We start from the raw sequence: 21,816 nt of genomic DNA on the forward strand, positions 1-21,816 counted from the left end.
ATCAGTAGTAATATAATCAGCTAGATGTAAGAGTATTGATCAGTGACTATGTGACCTAAGGCTTAGTATTTTATATGTACTATCTCATTAAAAATTGAGAGCCATATGAGTAAATTACTCTTATTATCTTTATTGTATAGAAAAATATAATCAAAGGCTTAGAGAAGCTAATTAACTTTCACGGGGTCATTCTCCTGGTTCTTGAGCACTGGATCTCTGATCCGACTCCAGAATCAGTTCTCTTAGCTACTGTCCTGTATTTCTCTGCCAGGAGCCTAAAGAGATATCTTTGGGTTCTGGGACCACAGTCATACAGATCAACAAATAATTTCCCGTGCCACAGGTTACAGCAATTTCTCTCACAAAGGGGCTATGAAAGTTTGCTATGTGTTGCTGAAAACACCTCGATGAAACGGAACACATTTCTACCAGTGAGAGTTTTACTGAACCTTTTGGTTTGTAGGGTAATTTACATTATGGAATGAAGTGAGGATAGATGGAACTTATTTGGAAGATACTATTTTTAAGCCCTCTAAAATGAAGTTGGTGTTTATTTCAAACATTCATTTACTTTAAGCAGCTATTATAATAAAATGAAATAGCACCAATTTTTGAAAGAGCAAAGATAAGGTCATCTAACAGATTCTGAAAGCCACCAGCCAGCTCTTTGGTTCTATGGTGACTTATTTATTTCATATAATATATGCATAATTGCACACCATATACTCTAAAAACCCAAAGGCATGTGACATAACCTGTCCACGTCCCCTGATCAATAAATGGGAGACCCAAGGTCAAAGAGCACAGGGACTCATCTTATGGAGCTGAGTCCGAGCCATCCCAGTGTCAGCCACATGCCGGCCCGGGTGCTCCCTCTGCGTCCCAACTTTGAGCCGCGTGCCCTGCTACCCTGGGCGCAGATGAACCAGGAATGAGCTCTCTGACGGTGCTGTTCCCACAGTGGCACTCCGGTTCCCTGTGGTGGTCACTTACAGAGGCAGGGTCTTCTGCTCCCTTTCTTCCTTATGTGCTTTACCACAGATTCCCAGAGTGGAGGAACCTGCATGTGTGCTCAAGGCCAACAAGTCCAACGCTCCTGACCCAGATCACACACATGAGTATGAAATGCTGGCTAGTACCGGGGCACTTACTATCCATCTGGTTCAGATCCACGTGTTCTTCCTTCCAGTCCAGTGACTGTAATTCACAAAGGGGGGAATTATAGCTTATTTCTGAAGTTCTATTTTCAAAATCAAAACTTATCAAAATGATAAATAAAATCAGAAGACACACTTGATATTCTGACAGAGCTGTCCTTGCCAATTTGTGAGGGTAGAAAGACCATTGAGAAAATGGCCTGGAAGCAATTCATTATCCAAACAGAAAGCATAAAATTAGATTACTACTTCATATTACAAAAATAAAAATATTTTTTTAAGATTCAGTAATAAATATAGAAGAATTTTTATGGCCTTCTATTACTAGGACAGGATTTCTGACAAGATAAAAATTGGAAAACATAAAAAAAGAAAATTGTTAAAGTTGACAATATCAATCTAGAATTTATATTCATCCAAAAAAAGTAGAAAAATAACCTATAGACCAGGAGTAGATATTTTCAACACTCATAACTGCACCAAAAGGTTATTATAAAGAATATATAAATACCTTGTATAGCTCAATACAAAATGCAATTAGCACAACAGATAAATGGCAGAAGACTGAAAGACAAGGTATGTAAACAAAAGAGGATGAGGTGGAAAATAGGAGGCCAACATTTTAAAGCGATGATAAGGATCTGGGGAAATGAAAACTCTTACCCGCTGCTAGTTGGGATTGAGAGATGGCACAGCCATCGTGAAGAACAATTTGACAATATCCAATAAAGTTAAACACATGCACAGCTGAGCTATTCCATCCCAAGGTACACCATAGTTAGAGCTTCTCGACCTACTGAGGCAAATGAGTTTGCAGGTGTGGCTGAGACATGAGCCCACTCGGCTTTAGGGGCAACCGAGGCCTAGGCAGTGGAGCCAGCTGCTGCAGCTTTGCAAGGCCTTCAAAAATGTTATTTTCTATAAATGGCAGAACTCAGAAAAAGTTATTAAAGCACTGCCCTAGAAAACCTTCTACCCACTTGTACTGCAACTCATTCACCTGACTATTCACAGCATCATAGCAAAAAAATAAAAGGAAACTACCTAAGTGTTCATCTTCTGAAAAAGTAGTAAATTGTGCCACATCCCTACAACTGAATACTGCATCATAATGAGTGACCCATCCCTGTGCATAATGTTCCCACTGAATTTATAACCATAACACTTAGCAGGAAAAAAGTGTTAGAAGTGTGCTGTAGTGTTCCACTCTTTATATAAAGCCAAAACGTGCTCCTCTCCCATAAACCTCGGGGGTTTTTTTCATCAACATTATTAGCTAAGCGACTCTGAGAATCAGCTGTAAGTGCTTGACAGCATTAAGGAAGGCATCCTTTCTTTCTGAGCCTGTCTGTTTCAAAGCCCAGACTTCTCTAAAGAGCATCTGATAGTTTGTCAATGACAAAATACTGTCTCCTCTTTTGCACATCCAAACTAATTTAACGTTTTTATCTTCACCAAGAAATATGTCTTGAAAACATGTTTATTTTTCCTGTTAAGTGTGTCCAGATCACATTCAGCACATAAACAGGTCAATAAAATTAATAATTTTGATAATACATATTCCTAGGTCAAAAAGACTATATAATGTCCTTAAAACAAAATTGTTTGCTCTAATTAAAATAATGTCATGTTCAAAACATCAAGTTTGATTTTGCTATATACAAATATATATCAATAGCTAATGTATAGCAATCTCCCTAACTCAATAAGGCATATGTATGTGTGTATATATTTGTGTGTGAGAAGATTGTAACATTTTTACAAATTTGCAATTAAATCCTCTCATTGTCAGTGTAGTATAGATCGAAATCAGGTAACCACTTATAAAATCATTTGGTTAATTAAAGGCAAGATGGAGACAACTGGAAAAGTACCTCCTTACTTCAGCTGCTTCTGTCAAAGTCAAAAATTGGGTGGACTTTCAGAATTCAAAGAAGAGCTTCCTTGAAAATTTAATAACCATTTAAAAGTTAAAGCAGAATGACCCTAGAGAAACACACCTATCTTTGAAAGAAAATTTTTAGTGCTCCATGAAGTTATCTTGTCATTAAACTGTTTCTTGCCAAGGCACATGACTTTTTTTAAGCCACATTTTTTTTGCCTGTGATCTAAAGTCATTTTCCCAGCAGCTCTCCCTGATAGCATTAATAAGGCATAACATTTACATTATCATCCTCACATACTCAAGCCCATGCCCCAAACAGAGGGAGGATGCATTCTGCAGGGAATGTGGCAGGGCAGCTAACCCGGAACAGGTGACCAGGCCTTGGCTGCCCCGAAAGCCGAGTGGGTTCGTATCTCAGCCACACCTGCAAACTCATTTGCCTCAGTAGGTCGAGCAGCTCTGACTACGGTGTACCTTGGGATGGAATGGCTCAGCTGTGCATGTGTTTAACTTTATTGGATACTGTCAAATTGTTCTTCACGATGGCTGTGCCATCTCTCCATCCCAACCAGCAGTGGGTAAGAGTTTTCATTTCCCCAGATCCTTATCGATTTTGTATTGGATATCTGACTTTTGGATGAAATAAGAGCATTCTCTGGCTGAAATCCTGTGATTTTAGTCATCAAACAAACCAACGGCACGTTCCGTGGATCCCACACATAAGAGGCTGGACATTCCCCTGGGTCAGTATGCAGACGTCTGTTCCTCAGGGTTCTTTACACTTCATCTGTGCTCAGGGGCTTTCTCTCTACCCATGGTATCTTCTGTCACTTAGACATTCTCTAAATAGTAAGTTTAAGATCTGCCACTTCAGTAGCTGAAATGACTGTGGAAAAGAACCTCAGACCTTCAGACTGACTCCAGTGTATCCGCTGACGAAAATTTAGTAAATGAGGTGACCAAACAATAAGGAATGAGGAATCCATTGAAGAGAACTGCCATTAAAATGATGCTGGAAAAAATACAATAATTTTTTTAAAATAAAAATTAAAGAAAAAACAAAAAAAATAACATTCTAGGGCTCTTCATAAATGGTTAAGAATAGGGCTTGTCAGCCCATCAACTTGTTTACATGGCTGGGCCTCAGTATTTGTGTTAAACTTAGTCTTTCTGACTAGAAAGATGCACCCAATATTTGTATTTTTTAAAAAATGTAGGGTTTTAAAAGGAAACCTGAGATTTCAAAAAAGCAGCTCAGAAACACACATCCCTCAACTTGCACTACGCAGAACCTGACGTCAATACTCTGCTAACTTGCTTTTATTCCCGTTGGTTTAATGATAACTTCGTTTCACAGTAATGATTTCAAGTAACAAATGAAGCCACAGTCCCTTTCAGACAATATATGACATAATACATCATGTTGATGAGAGTGCACGTGTTAGACACATTTAAAAGGAGAGAACAATGGACAGAGAGGTAAACAGTAAATGAATGTGTGCAGATGACTTTATAGGCTTTACAGGACTGCAGGTGCTTACATTATAAATTTCGGCACCACGTGGTTTCTATATATGTTATAAATTATAATTGTTCACAAATAATAACTGTATGTAATGTAATGCTCTTAGTTAATATCTTATTAACTAAGATATACCAGTCCCTGAACATAGTGGTTTTAAACATTTTACTTATATGTGTGCATGAGCTTGCCTCACTTCCCCTACTAGCAAGAAAAGGAGACGGGCATCTCTGTCCTCAGGCTTTGCCGAGCATTCTCAGCACCGTCATCAAGCACCCCGCCCTGTCAAGCACTCTCTTTGAAGAGGGGTCGAAGTATACTGGAGACTCTGTGGGAGAGTCCGGATGTGCTCCTTTGGAGTCTGGAGGAAGTACATAGACACAGCTCACATCTTGCTTCTATATTGCCTTAAAAATATGTCCAAAAGGTGGAGGCAGGATTTCTGGAGCCAGGGTTGCCAACAGGGAAAAGAGGTGACAGGGGAGAGAGGACAGCGTGAGAACAGGGGAGAGGAAAACAGGGCTGCAGGGTTTGTCCATGTCTGTGGCTCCAGGTGGGGTGCCTGCTAAAGGGATGCCTTCATAGTAGCTCAAGATGTTCTACTTGGGGAGAAAGTGCAGGAGTCAGAAGGAGAGACAACTGTTCTCTTTGAGAATCCTTATCCATGGGGAGCCCTATGAGCACTGAACATCATGCATACTCTCTCCCTGGGTCCACCCACAAACTTCGGCAGCAACAGATGGAACCAGACCAGACCAAGCAAGAACAGAGACATCTTCCCATCTCTCACAGGTTACATAAAATACTCCCTGCCCTGAGTTTTCGTCTAAACCACAGCACTGGAGAGGTTAGGCTTTGATGAGGAACAGGGAACAGTTAAATGCCACTCCTTCCCCCAACTCCAAGTTGCTCGAGTGAAAGGAAGCATCAATGAGCAGATCAAGCCCCACCCAATTCCATGACCCAGGAGTCTGGTCAGGAGGTTGTACAGACTACATATGAAGCATATCTGTTCTTCAGCTGAAATTTTAAACTGAGTAGAACTTATTTTTATAGCCTAAAATGTCATTTCCTAAATGTTACAATATTAAAATATTTTCCACACAGTGGGAAAGTACAAGCTAGGACAGCACAGTTAGGGGCACTGGATAAAAATATAAAATAATAAAATCCACAGCTTTTTGGCTTTTACACAAACTATAACCAAGCACATCCTCTGCATAACATAACAATAATGGTTATCACTTATGAAGCTCTCACTATGCTAATTCCTTAGTATTGGTGCATCTCATTTCTCAGGTAATGATATGAGGTACATATCATTATCCCCATTATATAGGTGAAAAAACTGAGGTTCACAATGGGACATAAACTTCTCAAAAGGATGTGTTGATACTTGAGTCTGACTGACTCAAAGGCTTGTGCTTCTATCCCTGGATGGACAATCATCTTGTTGTTAGTGTACCTTGAAAGGAATGATTGGAAATTTCTATTCAAAGGCACATACCTTGAACCATGAACAACAAACAAGTCAAAGAATAAAAATACTTGAGATCAATAAAAATACTTGAGATCTACAGATTAATAAACATTAGAGAATTTGGAATACGAAATCCCAGGAATGAAATCTTTTTAAGTGTAAGGAATCCAGCAAAGAGGGAAGCATTTTACTACTACTAGGAATTCAGTAACTGTTAGAGGTAGGATGAAATAGCGTCTACTCCTGAAATAGACTTAATGAAGGAACTCTAATACAGGGTGCCCAAGTGATCAGAAGCAACAACATGAGCATCCGTTCACTCAGTTAGGACTTTGAGCACTAACTATGTCCCAGGCTTTTTGTCTGGGCACCACCAGGCTCTGCACACACAGCGGTAACAAAGTGGGTGTGTACCTAACCCACGGAGCTTACCATCCATAAATCCATCAGGCCACAGTTTCATGATCTCGTTAAATCCAGAGGTTAACAATTTGCCTAAGACCTGACATCAAATTTCAGAGCAAAAATTACAATGTAGGAATTCTAAATTCTATTACAGATTTAACTTTCAGAAGATCTTAAATCTTACAAGGAAAATAGCACTTTCAAGAAAATAAAAGATTCTACTTCTGTCAATTAGAGCTAAGTTTTCTTTATCATGTGAATGTTTCGATAGCCTAGTTAACAAGTGCACAGTGCACATCTACCAATAATTTTAGCCCACCTATTATACTTAATAACTAATGCATAGCAGTAATGCATCATTTTAGGCCATGCTTTGTTGGTTAATGTGTAATCAATATGTTTCATTACATGGTCAGTCATGAAAAACATAAGTGACACTTAATACAAAAGTTTACGTGCAACAATCCCAAACACACCATAGCAACAGAGAGAGATTGATGAAAAAGGCTTGGTTTCTATAGCAACTATCTCATGGACCATCTGTAAGCTGAACCACGGCAGTGGAAGCAAAATGAGCACTTTGTAAAGTCTGCAGAGGGTGCCTTTGCCTGTTTCAACACAGTGTTAAAACGTAATCTTTTTCTTCTAGAATAATATGATTCCCCTTTATTTGCCATTTTGCAATCTGTGTTTTTATTTGAATGACCCTTCTTTTTATTGAGGCTTATTAATCTAACCTTAACAAAAATGACTATATTTTCTACTGAAACTTCCATGCACAAGTGAATAAACACAAACACAACAAATAATTGGCATAAGCAGAGAAACATGGATTGTGAAAATTTTATTGTATTTCAAAAGACTGATTCTAAAAAGTGCTATTATAAAATGAGAGTTCTTGGTTTATTTAGTGTTTTGTCTGCCAACAACCTGCTTTTCATAATAGCTGTCCCTGATGAGAAGGCAGAGCAGGGAAATCATGCCCCGTTATCACTCCTTTTTCATTACCATATATGTAACTGTGCAGCTCCCTCTCCGACCTCTGCTAAAGCCACCAGCAATCGTCTGCACGGAACTTCTGAAGTTCCTTCTCTACCTATACATACGCGCAGGAGCAAAATGAATCATGTACGTATACATAAGTGTTGGTATTTATTTATACTTTCTCATTAACTCCTCTTACATCATCTTTTTTAAAGTCATGAAGTCATCTACTTTTGAAGGTACTAGTTGATGGAATATAAAAACTGAAATATGTAGAATATAGGAAAATGAAAAAAAACACTTCCATCTTGAATAAAGTGACTACCTTTATAATGAAAGCTTCCCTGCACTCATTCATGGTGCATCATCCAAAGGATGCACACGGGAACAGGGATGCCGCAAACATCAAACAAGGAATGGTGACGACTGCAGCAATATCACGCCAAGTGAGAGAGTCAGACAGAGAGACGAGTACTGCATATCATTTATAGTGGAACCTAAAAAAAGTGAACTTGAAAAAGCTGAGTGTGGAACGGTGTTATCCAGGACGGGGGACGGGGAAACAGCAGATGCTGTTCAAGGACACAAACTTACAACTCATAGATCTATAAGTCCTGGAGACCTACTACAGTACAGTGACTGCAGACAGGGAAACCGTACCATGAACACTAAACTTGCTAAGAGATGACCTTAATGGTTCGCACCCCTAAAAGAAAGGGTAATTAGGTGACTTGATAGAGGGGTCAGCTATTTCTATAATACCTACCAGAATGCAATATAAATGTATCAGATTAATATGTTGTGTACCTTAGACTCACATTTATATATCACTTATATCACAATAAATGAAAAAAAAAAAAGGGAAAAAAGGCTAATTCCCAGCCAAGGTGCAAACCCCTTTTTGGTCAGGGGTTCACACCACACCAGCCACGCCAGTCCATGTGCTTGTGAAGATGCTGCACCTCTGGCCACCACAGCTTGCCCGCTGTTCAACTACGCTGTGATCCCACTCGGTAACAGCTCCTCCCTCCCTAGTGTCAGCCTGATTATGTCCACTTCCATGAGGTTAAGTGGAAAACAGAAGAAGAAACTAAGTTTCTGCTGAGAGGTGGGTCTGGATGCTGTGGCAAGAGAGCACGTCCTTATTCCCTGCATCTCCTCTGTACCCTGGAGACACTGAAGAATACGGCCACAACCCTCAGCTCTACAGGCTGATGTTTTCAAAGAGTGTGCTTAGTGCTGGCTCAGTTAATGAGGACAGTGTTAACAGGCCTTTCTAAACAATGACAATTTAGTCACAGAAATCATATGAAACTGACCTTTAGGGCCCAGCACAAATAATACCCCTCTTTTATTACAAAATCACAAGCATGACATTCTGTTACATAACAATATCACACTCGAGCACACCATATGACATCTTAGGTGAAATGTTCAAATTAAATTATGACACCCATATTATTACCTCACCAACCATACTCGAGCAGGCCTTACTTCTGTCAGACCCTGTATATGGCAGGAAAGTTAAGTTTCAATGTAAAAACATCACAGATTGCAAAGTGAGTGAGTGCTTCCTTAGTCCAAGACAGCAAGGACAAAGAATCTGTTGTTTCTAGGAGCAGCAACATTTCAGATGGGGGTCACACACAGGCATAACACACAACACATAAATATCTGTAAGCAGCACGCGGCGGGGATTCCAGAACTGTGGACCCTGGTTCAATGATTCATTCTATTTAGCTCCCCTTTACTGAGTAATTTCTCTGTTCCATATGCTATGCTAAATCCTTAATCCATATTATCTCCAATTTTCTTACACCCTTAGAGATTGTATATTATGGTCCTCACTGTACAGATCAGGAAACAGAGGTTTAGAGGAGTCAAGAAATAACCTGCAATAAACGGCAGAGCTGATTTTTGGACCCCGGTTTCTCCACCTCTACGAGACTCTCAACATTGCAATGTTGGTGGTCAGTGTTGTGTTAGGCCATCTGGGCAGCTGTAACAAAATCCCAGAGATTAAGTAGCTTATGAACAACAGTTCTGGAGGTTGGGAAGTCCAAGACCAGGGTACCAGCAAGGTAGGGCAAGGGCCCTCTTCCTTGTCTACAGACAGCATTGTTTTGCTGTGTCCTCACAGGGAAACAGTGACCAGGGAGCTCTGTGAGAGCTCATTTCTAAGGTCACTAATTCCATTCATGAGGCTCCTTCCTCTTGACCTAATCACCTCCCAATGTCCCATCTCCTAGTACTGTTACCTCTGAGGCTTAGTATTTCAAAATATGACTTTTGAGGAGACACATTCAGACCATATCAGATGTCTCCTTGGAGAGCTAGAGAAACAGGTCCAGAGAAATATTCAAACTCAGCCAGAGAGGAAACCAGAAATTAGATCTCTTTATCTCGAGAACACTTGTCTTCCAAATTATGCAAGACGACCTCCTTCACCTGTTTGTTTGACCCCACCCAAAGGTAAGTCAATAGGGTCATCCCAGGCTACACCGTGAGGCCCCCTACATTCACTTCATTTGTCTTACCAGGAAACTTTTTTCACTGACCTCCTCCACCCTACACAATCAGTTGTACTTCTATGTCAGGAGTCGAATGCCTGTGCTCTCTGTTCGCTAACCTGATGACCACCAAAATATGGGACGGTCTATAAACACTGAGCTGGTAATGTGTAGGTGAAAGAGCCTTTCAACCAAAGTTAGTAATTTAATCATGTTCCACTTAGCAACATAATGTTAAAGAACATCTGAGAGTCAAAGCAGGTGAGAGGGTACAGAACAGGGAGTCTCAAAATTCCACCCATTCTGATGTATCTGGCCCTCACATTCTTCAAGAGGTTTAAAGGTGATATGGGACCTTGTTACAAAGCAGTGGGTGAGAAATCTAGCAGGTTTACTGCTTTGAAGGTTCGATAAATGTGCAACCACAGTGGCTAGAAAAAGGCAGTGCTTAATATGTGTCTACTGAATAAAAGAATGAGTAAGATAATGATGAATAGATAAACGGTTTCCAGTACTACATTTTTAAGTACTAACCAAGCATATAATAACTCTCCTGGAGGAACATCAAATAACTATCACCCAACAGATTTACTTTGGCCACAAACTTGAAGCCAACGAACACCAGCCCTATTATCCCACTGCAGCCAAATCCCTTCCCCATCACACAGCACCAGTATGAATGTCCTGAAGGCGCATATCACTGCAAAATAACGTAATTAGCACAAAACCTACTGCTTCTAGAAACAAGGTGCTCCAGATGTGGGCTACCTCAGGTATGGGGGCATTAGAAAATAATTTCTGAATGGCAATCACACTATCTCGTGGTCACCCTGTTTCATAAATAGTCCCTACTGAAGGAATGGGGACAATTATTACCACTGGACAATTACAAAACTGTTATAAAAATTAATGAATTTGATCAAGTTCTGAGTTTGTCACAAAAATCTGGTATTCACTAAATGCTTCAATTTGTAAGCAGCACTTTATCAGCAAAAACATGGACTAATTCATTTGAATAGATAAAACAATGAATAATCAACCACCACAGAAATCATACCTGATAGTTTTAAAAACAAAGGACTATTTTTAATAGGAGCTTTAAACTTAATCAAAGTATTTGTGCTCATTCTTGTGTGCTAATCCAAGCATATTTCCCCTTCCTCTGATCAGTGGAAGTAAGGCGTATTCACATTTCAGGCAAGCCCCAGATTCACCGAAGAACACCCCAAGCAGGATGAATTCTAAGTCAGATCAGTGTACAGACCACATAAATCAAAATATTCTCAATTTACTCATGACCCCCACAACGAAGCTTTAACACAGCCAAGTAAAAAGTGTACAATTTATGAAATATCTATGAAAAGATGTCTAAATTGTAGATACTGAAACAATGTAACAAGTGCAGACCATTACTCCAAGGGTTCTTTGATTTCACTATGCTGTCATTGCTTTAGCAATTTTTAATAATTGTGCAATTTTTTTGCACTTTTGAGTAACAACAGTTTACTCAAAAGTGCAAAAAAGTGACTGTTCACTGTTCATACATGTATGTTTGATTTTTTAAAAAACCAAAACTAAATCAAGTATTCTATTTGAAAAGCCACTATTATCTCACTTTATTCTTACACCTCCCCCCACACTCAATCCATAATCAGACCTCATTGCTTTTACCTTTCAATGGACACAGAACCAACCACTTCACCCCAGCTCCAGCACCACCATTTGAGAACAGGCCATCATCAGGCCCCACCGGCACTTCCACAACAGTCTCCTCTCTGGTCTTCCTCCTTCCAGTCTGGCTTGCCCAAGAGTCTCTTCTCCACATAGAAGACAATGTGTTTCTCGTAAATGTAAATCGGGTCAGGTGACTATCCAAATCAAAGTCCTTCAAAGGCATTCTATGTCACTCACATTAAAATTAAATTTCAGGTATGGTCTACAAGAATCTACCCTACCCAAACTCTGACTGCCTTGGCATTTCCATCTCCTATCACTCTTGGCCATCAGCTGCTCCAGCCACTCTGACCTTCTTGGTCACCCTCACACACACCAGCAAGTGTTCTCCTCAGGGCTGCCGTGTGGGGGGTTCCTCCTCCCCCCATCACCTCTCGGAATACCACTTAGGCCTTTGGTCAGCAGCCTCCCCTGATCATTCCACCCACAAAATATCAGCCCACTGTCCTTAATCTTTCTTTGTTTTTCTTTTTAGCAGCTGGAATTAGATGATATTTTACTAAATAATAATTTGTCTCTCTCCACTAGAAATGTGAACTCATTCAGGAAAAGGACTTTGGTTATTCCTCACTTAAGTTCCAGAACTTAAAACTGTGAGTGCCTTGTGCATACATTATAGGTTACCAATAAATATTTGTACTACCTGATTATACAACCTTCACATTTGCAATGTTTCTACCATGCTTCTTTGCTCCACCTGTCTCAGGTGGCATGTACATGTTTTGTTTGCAGCATCTATCAGTTGCAAGATGGTAACTTAACTACTAGGAGGATCAAAAATGCATATAAGTCTCTCATTTTACCTTTAGGGAGATTATAAATTTAAATGAAGAGTCATCCAACATTATAAAACAATATATGTTGAGTGTCATGCTATATTAATAAATGGTACAGTAATTACAGTAGTAGCAGGTTGACTCAAAGTAGAGTGCTCATGGAATGCTATAAAGAAAACAATTTAACGTGGAACTTGAAAGCAAAGTTGGACTTTGATATGAACCGAAGGAAGGCAGACACACCAGGTGAAAGAAATGAAAGTACAGAGCAAAGGCATGAACTACATTATCAGAGAGTGGTTATTAAACTACCTTGGCTAAAGCCCAGCGATCTGAGTCCCTTTAGGCTGCTATAGCAAATTGTCATGACTAGGTGGCTCATAAACAATGAAAATTCATTCCTCGCAGTTCTGGAAGCTAGAAGCCTGAGATCAGGGTGCCAGCATGGTCAGGTCTGGGAGGCACCTTCTCCTGTGTACAGACTGCTGTCTCCCTTCTGTGTGCTCACATGGAGGAAGGAGGGCTAGAAGCTCTTTGGGGGTTCCTTTTATAAGGACATTAATCCCAATCATGGGGCCTCCACCCTCATGACCTAATTATCTCCCAAGGGCCCCACCTCCTAACACCATCATCTTGGGGGTTAGCACTTCAACACATGAATTTGTGTGTGTGGGGGGGGCACACACACACACACACACACAAACATTCAGTCTGAAATACCAGCTTTAGTATGCAAGAAAATTGGAAGAAGAAAAAATGGGACTGTCTTAAATAGAGGCTTGGATGTCAGAATATCTTCCAGTAAGCAACGGGGAGTCATTCAACACTTTTCACATCAGTGTTGTGTCATAAATGTCATGTTTGAGAGGTATTAATCTAGTCGTGGTGTATGGAAAGGATGAAAGGGCAGAGTGTCTGCAGGGAGAGACACCAATTAGGAAGTTTTCCAGAGCTGGGTACAATGGACATTGATAGCTGCTAGGGCCAAGTCCGTCCCCACTTCCCAACAGAACTCCGAATCTTATTCTGCTTTGCAGCCATCCTCCATGAGAGGCCATATGCTTTGGGAGGTGCTGACCTGACTATATTTGTACCTCAAAGTAATCCCTTTCTCCATGGTTCACAAATCCAGCTGCAAACTAATGAGAATGCAGCAATCCTCTAGCTACAGGAATTAATTTCAGAACAGGTATGTGACCCAATTCAGACAAATAAAATACAAAGAGACATTTCCTAGAAACTTGTAGGACAAATTATCTTCTTAAGATACAGGTTGGATGTCACTGTGGCCAAATATAAGGATCTGAACTATTATAACTACCACACTGTTGGCCAAAAGAGGACAGAGTCAAGAGAATCTTAGAGCAACACAGGGGTGCTTGGATAATTCCACCTTGTGGTCTGCTTTATCTCTGGCCTTCCACTTGTCAGCCAATAAAAGTCCTTATTGCTTAAGCCAGCATGAGTTGTCCTTGCTGTTACTTATAGGCAAAAAAAAATTGAGCTGATATACCTTAGGCATGAAATAATAATGAGTGTCTGGAGAAGGCTATTGGCAGAAGAAAAGAAGGAATGGGAAGGAAGGGATTTACTCACTCAGTAAACATGCACCGAGTACTCCCTATGTGCCAGGCCCAAATGCTCAGTGCTGGAAGAACAAGACGAATAAGACACAGTCCTTGCCACCAAAGACCTCTTACCATCATTGCCCAATGTCACAATTATTACAGTAAAGCAACACCCAGGTAGACAGAAAGCATAATGGAGTGCCCTATGGGGACTGAAAAGAGAAAGGGGAAGAAAAAGGAGGGCAGGAGAGGAAGAAGAGAGGCAAGGAGGAGAGAGAAGCATTAACAGAGCATCTTAAATTCAGCAAGAAAATCTCAGGATAGGATGGAATCAAAAGACACCATACCAGGAAAATCAGGAATGCAGAGAAATTGACTGGTAATTTAAGCTTCCTTGCCTGGAAGACAATTGTTCTAAAGCCTTTCTAAATTATTTTTAGGACAAGTGGGGCACAAGTACAAAGGCATTTCATTCATAGTGATGGCATTAAAGGAAAAGAGAGGGTGTCTCTTTGTTAGGAAGATTTGTTTGTTTTAGACACCAATGAGATTAAATGACGTAATAAAAGCGAAGTCTTGTTTTAACAAGTGTACGAACCACAGGACACACCCAAAAATGTGAAGTTGTTGTTGCCGCTTCTGTGTTATAAATAGTTTGTACAGTCAGTTAAAATAAACTCTGAAGCCACATACTGGGTCCAAATCCCACAGTTTACAATAAACTGTCTGGTTTTAAACAATTTACTTAATCTCTCTGCATCTCATCTGTAAAATAAGGATGGTCATACTAACAATAGCTTCCTTTTTGATATAGTTACTTTGAGGATCAAATGAGTTAATAGATTTAAAACCTGCATGAAAAAGCCCAGAATATAGTAAGTACTCAGTAAGTGACAGCTATTATTAGTGTTAGCAATGCTGTTCTTACACTGTAGATAAGAGCAGCTAGAAATCTGAAAGTTTTAAAAAGCATCACAGAGATCCAGATTAAAACTGGACTTTAAGAGTACAAATGCATTTGAATTAATGAAACAATTCAAGTTCATAGATGTGACACAGAAAGCCAGCAGCTTTCGCTCCTTTTTCCTTTTTGACTGCAGCTCCGGGAGACACTGAGCCAGTCTCCAGATTTCAGGGTGAGCGCCCAAGCATAGCACCAAAGGCAGGTGTCACTTGGAGCAAGCGCTGTCCCCGCCATGTCAGGAACTGACAGTTCAAACAGAGAATACTGTTGGCACGCCTGTCGAGGGTTGCTGAGCATCCCTCTGGCTCTGGGCCAGCAGCTCATAATCCACACTCTCTTGATGAGTGGAATGCATTTATGAGACATTTATCAGGGTCTGAGTCACACTCTGTGACCGCAGAACAAAGTGAATCTAGTTGACCCACATGGAACTGGAACCGGGACCTGGCCTCTTGGCCCCATTTGCCAACCTCAAGAGATCAATCACCCCAGCGCCTCTTCAACTGGTGGGGTGAGTCACACGTGTTCACGGCCTTGTCTGTGTAAGCATTTCCTCAACTGGAACAAGGTGGAGGGCTGGGCGCTTCCGTTTGAAGCACTGATTCTGTTCTCCTCTGTTTACATTGGAACTTCTCCTGTGGCATTTAAAGCTTCGAAATATGCAGTTTTATATAAACTTACTAAACTGGCTAACAACTGTTTAATGACTGCCTAAAATAACCAAAGTGAAAAAGAGCAAACCCCATTACATTTTGGAAAAGTATTCTGGAGAAGAACTTGAACTTTCCTTCACAACAGCTGGATATTTAAGGAAACATCTATTTAAGGAAACATCTTATCTTAATTATACTGAGCCATTCAGGGAGTGGCAAACATGGGTTTACAGTTTTTATATGGAAATTATCACAATAATTAATAAATAATAATACAAGAATAAACTCTGTGTTTCACGTACTCATACCTGTAAATCTACATTAGCCCCACCTTGTATATTTTTAAATTCAACGAAAGAAAATAAAACCTAGAGGCCATAAACATACAATAATAAGCCTAGGTGCAGTTTTATAAATGCTGAAACTAGAGCTAAACATTTAAAATTAGAATCAAATTTTATTTCCAGAATGAATCATCTTCTGACAAACTCAAAGTCAGCAATTGCTGTGGAGGAAATGGACATCGTGATATCTGCACTGGAGTGTCCTGCTTTGTGCAACTGGGGCCACTAACAGCCTAACTGTAGGCCTGGTCATTCCCTAAATCTGACACTTCAGCACAGAGCACGAAAGGCCTGCAAAGGTGAGGTTCAGTTTGGACCTGGTGCCAGAGTCAAAGTGATTTGGAGTCTCTTCTTTCATGTGCAAGTCTCCTGATGGAGACGCTATGCAAATATATCTCCCCATAACACCCAGGCCTCACCGTGGTCTCCTGTCCCAAAATGAACAGCCATGTGTATGGAGGAAATTGCAAGGAGAACCTTGGCTAACTGAGCGCTTTCATCGGAGTGTGACTACAGAAGCACAGGGGGTGTCTGAGAATTACTGTACACATTTTCTGAGCTCTGAGCTGTCAAGATGTCCAAAACCTTTAGAAGTCCTTTCTAGAGAACAGTTTTAAAAAATCCCTAGCAAACTCAGCTATGGCCTACAGGTCTTTATCACTCTGAGTCTCCATCTCAGTTACCCCGGGAAGATCTTGTTCACTCGCATCCGACTTCCTGTGTCTGAGGCCCTGGGCTGCTCAAGGACCCGAGGTGCCTGATTTTCACCGTCGCTAATCAATCATAACTCAGAAGGCCTGACTGTGGGCTGAGCAATGAAGTAAGCAGATGAACATCAAAGGATGATTACAAAAATGAAAACCTGAAAAGGTAGGGACTAAGAGGACATTTACTGAGGACACCACAAGTAGTGACGTCAGAGCTACTCTGAGGATTTCTGACTGGATAAAGCTTTGTGTTTTCTGTTTGTTTGTTTTTGTTTTTGATTCAGAGAAGCCCTCCAGGCCCAGCTATTTCCAGTCTGTGCTCTATTCCCAACTTCTCAAAAAGGTCTACTCCACTATCCTATTTAATACTTCAATCTACTTTTTCTTTTTTCGGTACCACTTATCATATCTTAACATACTATATAATTTATTTACTATGTTCATTGTTCAATGCTTATGTCCCCCCACCAGAATAAAAGCTGGAGAAAGTGAGGAACTTCATCTGCTTCAGCCATTGCTGTATCATCAGCATGCAGAGGAGTACCTGGCACATAGTAGATATTTCATAAATATTTATTGAACAATAATCTAAGAATTTATCTGTTTGTTCAGAAAGTTTGGCTTCCTTCCTACAGACTTTCCTCCATAGTCTGCCAGCTCAACCTACCTCCAAGGAGAGAGGAATAGAATGAATCCCTCAGAGGTAAGACATGGGGGCCATGACAAGGGATTAAAGCCTTGAGTTCCCAAAGGACCCCCTCTCTTTAGGGTCCTTCTTGATCTATCTCCTTGGAGATTTCTTTCCTCCCCCAACAGCTGCCAAAGTAGGGTGAGCCTTGTTTATCTTCTACTTTAAAGGGGCTCTTTTCTCAAGAAGAAACCAGGAATGGCCTACTAAAAAGAAGCCATTTATACTTCATGCCCACTGTAATGACCATAATTAAAAAAAAAGAAAGAAAATAACAAGTGCTGACAAGGATGGGGAGAAAGTGTGGAACACGTGTACGTTGCTGTTACAGATGTATAATACATAAACTGTAAGAAACAGTTTGACAGGTCTTTAAAGGCTAGACATAGAACTACCATATGACCCCACAATTCTACTCAGTGTATATACCCAAAAGAATTGGAGACATATTTTTCAAATTATTACAACTACATGCACGTTCATAGAAATCCTAGTCACAATAAAGTAGAAACAGCCCAAATATTCATCAATGGATAAATGAATTAATTGTGGTACATCCATACAATGGAACATTATTCCACAATAAAAAGGAATGAAGTACTGATACCTGCTACAGTATGGATGACTCTACAAAACATGATGCTAAGTGAAAGAAGCCAGACATAAAAGGTTACACATTGTATGATTCTATTTATATAAAATATCCAGAATAGATATATTTATAGAGACAGAAAGCAAATTATTAGTTGCCAGGAGCTTGGGGGAGAGAAGATGGGCCGGAACTGCTTCACAGGGGAGGGGTTTCACTTCGGAGCAATGCAAGTGTGTTGGAACTGGGTGGAGGCAGTAGTGAAACAACACTCTGAATACATCGTATGCCACTAAGTCTTCACTTTAAAATGACCAATTCTGTTATATAATTTTACCTCAATGACGTTTCTTTTTTCTTTTCACTTTTTATTGAATTTACAGGGGTGACATTGGTTAAGGTGTACAATTCTATAGCACATCACCTGTGTATTATACTGTGTGTTCACCACCCCAAGTCAAGTCTCCTTCCATCACCATTAATACCCCCATACTCTGTTTCTTCCCTGCCCCCATCTTTTCTGGTAATCACCATGCTATTGTAAATGATTTATTGCTCTAAACAAAAATTTTTTCTAAATGAACCCACTTAGGCCCACTTAGTATAGACAAAGAATCCTCTAAGGTTCAAGTCATAAAATCCACTGGGGTTTTGTTTGTTCCAAAGCCCAACAAGTAATGCAGGGCCCCTGGCCTTGTCCTCTCGCCACTGTACCTGCTGCAGATTAGAGGACTTCACTACCGACCTGTGGATGGTTGAAGGTGATTGTCCAGGATTCAGGTACCCACCATTCTAGACTCCTGCCTCAAAGCTAGTTACCTTGCTTGTACTTTGTATTTATAGTAGAGCATACTTGAGTCCTTTTTACCACAGTAGAGATCAAGAAAATTACATTTGGAAGTGTTTAATCTTCTCCTAAGCTTACTCAGTCACTGAAACCAGAAGCCTAGGATTGTGGATGAAGTAATTCAACTGGGCAACTGGTCTCAAGTTCTAGTTCCTTTTCCAGCACTGTGTCATCAAGCAATTCATTTAAATTCTCTGAACTTCAATTCATTTAACTTCTTCATTAACAAAAGATAGATAAAAATTTCTATCATTCTTATCTGCATGGTTATTTCAACTGTCAAATTAGTTTGCAAATACCCAACTACCAATCCCTATCAGTTCTCTCTCTCAGCATTTTGAAAATCCATCTATTTCATCTCACTTTCACTCCCCTGGCTTCTGAGAGCATCATTATCTCGCACCTGAGTGACCTTAACCTTCTAAGGAAAGCTACTGTCACTTCCAGTTTGCCTTTTCCCCAGCATCCTCCTCTCTGCCGCCAGATGATCTTTCAAAACTAAATTGAATGATGCCACACCCCTGCTGAAAGTCCCTTTCCAGTTTACCACAACCCTTAAACAAGGCTTCAAGACCTTTCATGATACAGTCCCATCTTATCTTTACTGTTTTCTCTCATTAACATCTTCAGTTTCTTGGGCATACCATGCTGCCCGAAAGAGTTTCCTCATCTCTCCACCTTTCCCAGAGTCACTCTACCCCCATGACCACCACCTTCACAAATCCTTTCCCTGGGTACATTCTATCATAAGGTTTCAAAAAGACATTGCCTCTTCCCGGGTGTCTTCCATGATTTCCCCCCACCAAGTCTGGATTAAGTTCCTTTCCTACACGGGAGGGTCACTGGAATGGGTTAGATCTCAGAGGCAGATAGAGAAAACATGGCAGGTGGGCGACTGGGTCCTCTCCTGTTCAAAGAGTGGCTGGAGGGAATGTACGTGAGGGACTGGAAGCTGCTCCCACACCATCAGATCCTTGGGCCTTCTGTATTAGAGAAAAGCTATGTGAATATATCTCTATTACTGCATGGATCTTCTTGCCTTCGGTCATGGGTACAAAGCCAGTGTGAGAGTCTTTTTCTGGTTAATATTAATATCTTTCTGATTAATATTAATATTTAATGTCATGAGCCTACAGCTCCAAAGGGTGCAGAGGATACATACATGAGTGGAAAACTGAGGCCTCAACAATGAAGGGGCTCAGTGGGTAAGAAAGCCCAGTGCTTGTCTGTCTGGGGGCTACCACATCCCCACTGTTGGTCTGAACTTTACCAGAGCCTTCACACACACTCAGTGTGTGCACATATACACACACTCACATGCACATATAATCACCTTTAGTGTACAAACGCACACCCCCCACATTTAAATTGGTCTTCGACCAGGGTTGCAAGCAGGACTGTGGCCAACACACACAGTGGCTGTGTGTGTAAATTAGCAAAACTGACACCCTCCAGCCCTGGTTGGTGTAGCTCAGTGGATTGAGCATGGGCTCTGAACCAAAGGGTTGCTGGTTCGATTCTCAGTCAGGGCACATGCCTGGGTTGCAGGTCAGGTGTCCAGTGGGGGCCACATAAGAGGCAACCACAGACTGATGTTTCTCTCCCTCTTTCTCCCTCCCTTCTCCTGTCTCTAAAAATAAATATATAAAAAAAACTGATGCCCTCCAGGGATACTGATCAGAGTCCACCAGAGGGACTGGCCAGATTTCCAGGTCCACTTGCAGGACCTCAGCAGGTCCCTTGTAGGAGCCAGTGGCACAGCCACCACAATCATGTGCAGTGGGCAAGACTCTCTGGGCCTATCCGATCTGAGTCCCTCTCTCATCTGTGGCTGCTGACACGTAAGTCCACGGGAGGAAGAATCTGTGCAGTACTCAAGGTTTTCAATTCACAGTAGGAAGGAAAGAGGGGCCTCGAGTCTGTCATTCCCCACAAGGGATGAAGTGTTATAAATTCCTACAAGAAACTACCTCCCCTTGTAGACTTACTAGTGCTGGAGGCTCAGGCTCAATATCAAAGCTGCAGCACATTCTCTCACTTTTCGTTTTGTATTTACACACATTAGGGATGCTTTCTGTCCCGTTGAGCGAATGTCAGTTCTTAGAGTTAAACCACTGAGATAAAATCACTGTCTGCATACCTGGGAGCTCCACTGCCCTTTCTTCCTCCATACAGCTTACAAGAACACTTGTACGCAGATGACTCACACTGCAGTGGACCCTAGTATATGTTGCCTAGATCACCTGTTGCCCCTTCAGTGAAAGTGCCTCTACCAGTGTCATGCCCTTCTTGGGTGGTCCCCATCTGCTGACTCACCTGTGAGGCGCTGGTGATGAGATCCAGACTCCAGACTCCCATTAAGCGGCTGAGGCTGCTGTCAGTCCTACACTGCATCTCGGTCTCTCTCTCCACACAGCCTGGTTCCTTTCCCACCAGCACACTCAGTTTTGATCCAGAGTGTGCCCTCTCAAACATATGAAAACCCTAATAAAGCCTACTACACCCTTTCTTAGAGTCTGCCTCTCAGAGAACCTGATCTGCAACACTAGGGCCCCACTTCATCAACTCATCAGCTCCTCTGGGAAAAGCCCACTGCCCACTAGTACAAGGGCACAGGTTCAAATGCCACGTGGATCACTAACTTCACACAAAGAAAAGCCTTATTCAAGGAATAAAGGTGGAAACCCCACCCCATTCACAGAAGGATGGCTCCCCTCTCTTGTAGGCACAGGGTGAAAACCCTCATGCCTTGCACAGAAGCAGGGAGGGCCATAGGAAGTGCTGGGAAACAGGAAAAGCAAATGTGATCTCTGACTTCTAAGACTTCTGCACACTTAAAAATGTGATTCTTAGAAAAACAAAAGTGAGGAGAAAAACAGTAGGAAGAAAAAATTCTATTAAATGTGAGAGTATCAAAATAATTTTGGAAATTGAAAGAAATTACATATATTTAATTTAAACCTTTCTTTTTTGCAAATCACAGAACCTCCTCAAACTTAAATA

General features: G+C 41.0%; 1 protein-coding gene and 1 long non-coding RNA gene across 11 annotated transcripts in view; one reads left to right on the top strand and one right to left on the bottom strand.

Moving 5' to 3' along the window:
- CACNB2 (calcium voltage-gated channel auxiliary subunit beta 2) overlaps positions 1-21,816 on the bottom strand; it is a 328,309-nt gene that overhangs the window by 269,115 nt on the left and 37,378 nt on the right. The gene's annotated exons all lie outside the window — the stretch shown is intronic.
- LOC118500141 lies at positions 297-20,262 on the top strand. Its single transcript, XR_004902674.1, has 3 exons — positions 297-307; positions 9,309-9,312; positions 19,993-20,262. It is a non-coding gene; the product is annotated as an uncharacterized LOC118500141 (long non-coding RNA).

This window comes from Phyllostomus discolor, chromosome 1 (genome assembly GCF_004126475.2).
Source record: "Phyllostomus discolor isolate MPI-MPIP mPhyDis1 chromosome 1, mPhyDis1.pri.v3, whole genome shotgun sequence".
NCBI classification, from domain to species: domain Eukaryota; kingdom Metazoa; phylum Chordata; class Mammalia; order Chiroptera; family Phyllostomidae; genus Phyllostomus; species Phyllostomus discolor.